Here is a 6,000-nt window from a genome sequence, read left to right on the forward strand (position 1 = left end):
AAGTGTTTTCCCTTTGACACTATAGTCAGGTGCAAGTGCATACTTTAGGTAATATCTTTCCAGTTAAGTTCCATATATATATATATTCATATCCATATATATATATAAGTTCCATATATCTTCTCTGTATCAAAGATAATGCATGCTCCGTAAGAATTATTGTGTATACAAAGGAAAATAATGTCAGCATAAAACAATTGCAATGACAGATGGGTACATATGACAAACAGACAAACTGTTAGGTTTTTGACATTCTTCCTTTAGTTCCACTTGCATTATTTTGTAGAGGAGATGAGTTATTTTTAATTCTCCATAGTATCTAACACAGCAATGCTCCTCCCAGTCAACAGAAGATAATCGATACAAAAGAACCTGTTGTATGGATAATTAAGAAATAGAGAAGTTAATGCAAATACTCTAACATCTGTTAAAGGCTATGGCATTTATTTTAAGCATCTTGAATGGCTCTGAGTATGTTCAGTAGGACATATGTGTCAACCCACATGGTCTGGCTGGTCTCCTGTGGAAATCAGTTAAGGGACAGTTTGTTTTCTTCAACTTATTCTTTTGTAAGACACTCTCTGGTTGGAAATCTTTGATAAACATTAGTAAGCATAGCTAAAACCCTAATTCATGACAGTCTTTGCATTTGCTCAATCCTTGAGACAGAGACAGGCATAAATGGGCATTTTCACCATTACAACTCAAGGAATGGGTTGTCTTTCTTTAGTATGGTTGAACAAATGCAGCTTTTGCATGTAGCTGATGTGTTAGTGAATTACACTAGTTTGAAAAGAAAGACGTGTACAAATGCATTGGTTATTTTAATCCCATTCAGAGTCTGATTGCTCTCAATAATAATGAGATTATAAAGGGTTTTTTGGACTGATGATCAAAGCACATGGCATGCTTCCTAAACTGGAAAGGGGGAGGTGGGAAAAAAAAAAAGGACTGGAAAAGATTTGGAAAGATGTAGAAAAGGACGCCTCCTTTCAGAGAGAAGGAAGCTCTGCCAGTTGCTTTTGATGAGGTTGTTCTCTGTTCAGTGTGTTTATGTAAGTATGTATTTATGCTTGGCAAGGTAGGACATGGCAAACCACAAATAAAGCAAGATTCTTTGGGAGCAAAACCCTGTAAAGTATGTGAAGCTGATGATATGCTACTGGACAACATTTCTTGGGCTGAGTGAACTTTTTGCACCGAATAAGAAGTTTTCTTATTTAAATTCTTTTGTGTGCTAATTTTTTTCTTTCTTAGTTGACAATATAGTTTCAAAGGGGACTCTTCAGTGATTTTTGAAGTAATTCTTAAAAGACTGATAAGGTAGAATAATTAATTAGAGGCTCTTGACATTTTGAGATGTCTGGCCTGCTTAACAAGGAAGACATGACGGAGGAACTATAGACTTGATTAAAGCAAGACTTAGGCCTATCAGAGATGAATAGGTCATTTGGTGATTACGTAAATGTTGCTTACAGAAGTTCTGTGTGAGTAACATGGTGTATCAGAGTGATGCTTTCTCCCAGAAATCTGGGGTGGGGGAAGGGGGAAAGTGAAGGAGGATGTCAGCTGCATAAAATAAATTGCTACTCTTTAAAAACTGTTGAATGACCAAGGATGTAAGTTAAGTGACATAAGTTTAGTTGCAGCTACCAAAAAAGATGTTCAGTATAGATTAGACTGACCTGGATTTCCCCTCTTCTGTAAGGGAAAGGAAAATACAGACAGAGTCCTAGTGTACTGAGTTTTTAGGGTAATTTCCTCCCTCCCTACTTCCCTGTGAAATCATGGAGCTGTTTTTTTGAAAAAGCACGCTGCAAAGTGCCACAGATCTCCTCAGGCTTTGAAGATACTGTAGCTGCCCTCATGCAGTGCGCCCTGACCTAGTGAGCCAAACAGAATCCCCTATCACTGCGCCAGCAGTGCTGCTCCCTGAGCCTGTGTGGGGACTGACAGGGTGCTCTGCCATGAGATAGCGGAGCCCAAGACATTCATATCTTTTCATGGGGCCTCTCCATGAGGCTGGAGGAAAGCTGCACACCTGCTTCCAGACCCTGTGATCCACTTCTTTCCTTTCTTCCCTCCACAGATATAGGCATCACCTATTTTATCTGCTGAAGCAGGCTACTGCGTTGACCAATTCACTCCCTAAAGTAATTTCTTTTCAGAAAAGCTAAGGCAAATCAACTGAGAGTGTGAAGATGAAGTGTTGAATTAAACCATGTTATACTGCTGTGGAAGCTCCCATTCAGGTGTAACATTATTAGCTTGCAGCAGCTTTCTCCTACTCGGGTAGGAGAAAGATGACTTCACTGTCATCGAAGAACAACTGTACAGGAGTGAATGGGAGTCCTCACACAGGGTGAAGGGTTAATGATCTTAATTTATACTCTGAATTTATGTACTTCTACAGTCCTTATGTGGCAAACCCACACTAAATGCCACAAAGAAGTCTGGTTGAGGTTTTTGATTATTACTTTTGGTAGTGATGCATTTTTAAAAGGCAAACAAGAACCCCTGTGTTACCTGCTTAATTTGGGTGCCCGTGTCAGGCACTTGGTTACATCTCAGTTTTCACCTTTAGTCCCTGTCACATCAAATCATTCTGCAGGAATCTGGGAGTAAGTCAGTCCTGAGCTGGCACAGGGACCTTTTTGACATGAAAACACACATTTTGAATGCAAGAGCTTTGTGTGACCTTCTCATCTGGTTCATTTTACTGTTCTGCCTAGCTGCTGTTACATGTCATGTCGCAGATTCCCCATTCTCTTGAGTCCAGCCCCCAGCAGTTTAATGGAGCTGTGGCAGTGTGCAGATCACAGGCGTGCAATTGCACCCTTTTTGCACAAGTGATTATTGTCTATTTTGGTGACTTGAACCACCAAACCAGAGGTTTCCCACCTTTTTTTTTGTGTGTATCCCAGTCCTGTAAGTCTAGAAATTACATCCACATGGTCCACATAAAGTAGCTAAGTAAAGACAGGCTGCTGGCAGGAGGATCAGTCTTGCTGTGCAAGGTGTCCCTCTTCCTTGGGAAGCATTTATGCATTCACAGATTGAAAACCCCTGCAGAAAATCCAGTGGAACAGTAAATGCCTCCAGATCTCCTTTAGTGCCTGCTTTATTTGATAAGAGGTTTGTTTACATGGTTTAATACCTTTAATTAGTCTGCATTGTTGCTGAACTGCTGCTGTAGTTTGCATTACAATTGTTCTTTGAGATTGGTAACTGAATAAATTTTCTTCAAGTATTTACTACTCTTTACGCTTTGTTTTATGTCCACATTTCACGGGTCCCTGTGCAAAAATATTGTCTTTTGATTGGGCTCAGCAGGTATTCCTGTGACCAGTCTGACCAGCTGTCTTCTTTCTCTTTCTTTTGTGTTCACAGATCAAATTTATCTCACAGAAACAAATGCTGCCAAGTGGTTTGTATTAATAATGCATTGAAAGCTGCAGCCACATCTGATGTTTTCTCCTACTCTTGAGGAAAAGGATTATTGTGAACCTTGAATGTTCCTTTCGTTCCTCCAGTTGAAGTGATCTTGAGGGCTCTTGAGGTACTCAAGGAAGGCTTATAGGAATGTAAGTGGGCTTTTCTGAAAGAAAAAAAACATCCTACTTTTTCAGTTAGTTCCAAAGGAGTGTGTCTCCTGCTGTGGAGGAATCCTGCTCAGATATAAAAGGTCTGGAATGACATGCTACCTAGTGGATTAAAAATGGATACCACTCTCAGTTAAGTTACCCAGCATTATGCAGGATTGTTTCCTGCGATGTCTTTTTATCGTTAGTTTTTTTCCCTGGCTCATACTTAAAGGAGCCAAAAGGCGGAGGTTTTTCATCTCATCCCCATAGTGGAGGTCAGCTAGGCTCTGAACATGCTTTGTTGCTCTCTAAATTTCATTCCCCCTTTGAACATCTGTGTCATTGAGGCAACCAGATCTAAACCCCTCTACTGGGGTCCCAGGGACCTTGGCACTTATATGAAGTCCTGCAGTCTGGGAGCAGGAGCAAGGTGCCTGTGCTCCCTGTCCCTGCATGGGATATTGATGAGTAGTGGCACATACTCAGCTAGGAGGTGCACAGAGGCAGCAAATAGGACATGGTATGCACGGGTATTTGAAATCCTATCCACCTCTGTTGGCCCAGCTTTACTGGATGGCCTAACAGCCTGCACAATAAATGAGGGACCAATGTATGTGTCCTAGGATCTTTTCCCAGTGTCATAACTTTTTTTGGATAACACACAGTTAGTTACAACAGGAAATGTTAAGGGTATCTTCTCCCTCACTCATACTAGACCAAACCTGTTAGTGCTCTCTCCTGGCAGCTGGAAGGTGTGGCTGTCAACTGGTATTGAGAAGAATTGTGCTCTTAGCCCTATGGAAATGCTGTGGTAAGAGGCAATGCATCTCCAAGTTACACAATATCTTTTTTCCATTCTCTCTGGCAGCAAATCCATGCTTAAGCTATCATGGTCAGCCTCGGAAAGTTACTCTGAAAGATTTTGAGCTACTTCCTATTCAACACATGTTTCTTAACATGCATTTTTTCGAACTAGATCTCATTGTACTTTCTGTTTTAGTTTCTGCCTTTTCTTTTGTCGTTCTCTATTTCGTTCCCTCTCATTGAATTGATAGGTGTGATGAATACTAGCATCAGCTGCGCACGTCCTTTCATTTCTTTTCCAGCCTATAATGCAAGTGTTAGACCAGGTGCTGGGTCTTCCATGCTTCCTGCTACATCTGTCTCTATAGGTCCTCATGAGACAAATGCATTTACATAGGTAATTATCTTGGGTTTGCATTTATTTTTTCAATTTGCAATCCAATTGACAGTACTGATTTCCAAACTTGTGTCTGTGTAGAGCACTTTGTAATTTCTGACACAATAAGAATCAAAATCTAAATGAGATCTGTTATGGCCAGTGGAATTCCGTCCTAGAAGGCAGGCAACATGCAGGGTGGTAGTTAGTTGGTTTTAATGGCACTAGATGTTTCGGTAGACTAACACTTTCACACCTGACATTGCAGGCTGACCCTGCGGAAACCGATAAGGCCACATCAAAGGAGCGAATGGACCATTTGCTGATTTTATAAATCAGACATCAGCATCTCAGAAATGTCTGCATCTGCATTCTGGGGAGACCTGCAAAAGTAAACTGCGCTTCCTACAGAAGAGAAAATTGTAACCAGTGACTGAAAGTCAGCAAACTCTTTTGAAGTTCAAATAAATTTTTGTGTTCAGTTGGTCACACTGGTGCATTTATCGGCCAGTGTTTGACTAGGACAGTGGTCTCAAGCATGATTTGTTGGCTTTCGAAGTAATGGAATGCCAACCAAAAGAAATTGGAAACTATAGGTTTAGTGGGATTATTTCTTTTCTTGTTTTAGTGGTGCCTAGCACACCTACAACTCTATTGCACACAGTTTCTCATATATGCATTGATTAAAAACAGCTCTTGAGTCTCTCTACAGGTTTAACTGGAGATACCTGCTGGATGCCAGTAGGAAGGTGTCTGAAACTGTCTGAATGTTCCCCATACCTTGTTCCATCTTTTATAATATAGCTCCCCTAGGAATGAGGCCATTTACGATTATGTGTGTGTGACTTTTTTTTTTTTTTTTTTTTGTGGTGCATGCACATCCTCAGAGTATGTTACAGAAGGGCAAAGGAAACCTGAGGGTGACAGGTTTAAATGGTGGGTGGGATTCTTGGTCTGGGGACCACATGCTGGTGTGATAGGGTAGCAGGAAGATGAAGGGAGTGAAACAAGCTGATGTCCTGATGGAAGGAGAGTTTAGTGATGAGACTGGAGCTTGTGTAGGGAGAATAACAGATGTAAGTAAGAGAGATGGGAAAAGGAAAGGAGACTGTGAGCAGCTGAATGTCTATAGGGGTTAGCCTGGGGGGGTAGAAAATTGAATGGGAAGGAAAAGAGTGAGTTAGGAGAAGCTAGAAAGCTCAGAGAAAAGGGAATACTAATGTGAGGAGGAGGTTT

This window comes from Pygoscelis adeliae, unplaced genomic scaffold, assembly GCF_000699105.1.
Source record: "Pygoscelis adeliae isolate BGI_AS28 unplaced genomic scaffold, ASM69910v1 Scaffold26, whole genome shotgun sequence".
In the NCBI taxonomy this organism is placed as follows: domain Eukaryota; kingdom Metazoa; phylum Chordata; class Aves; order Sphenisciformes; family Spheniscidae; genus Pygoscelis; species Pygoscelis adeliae.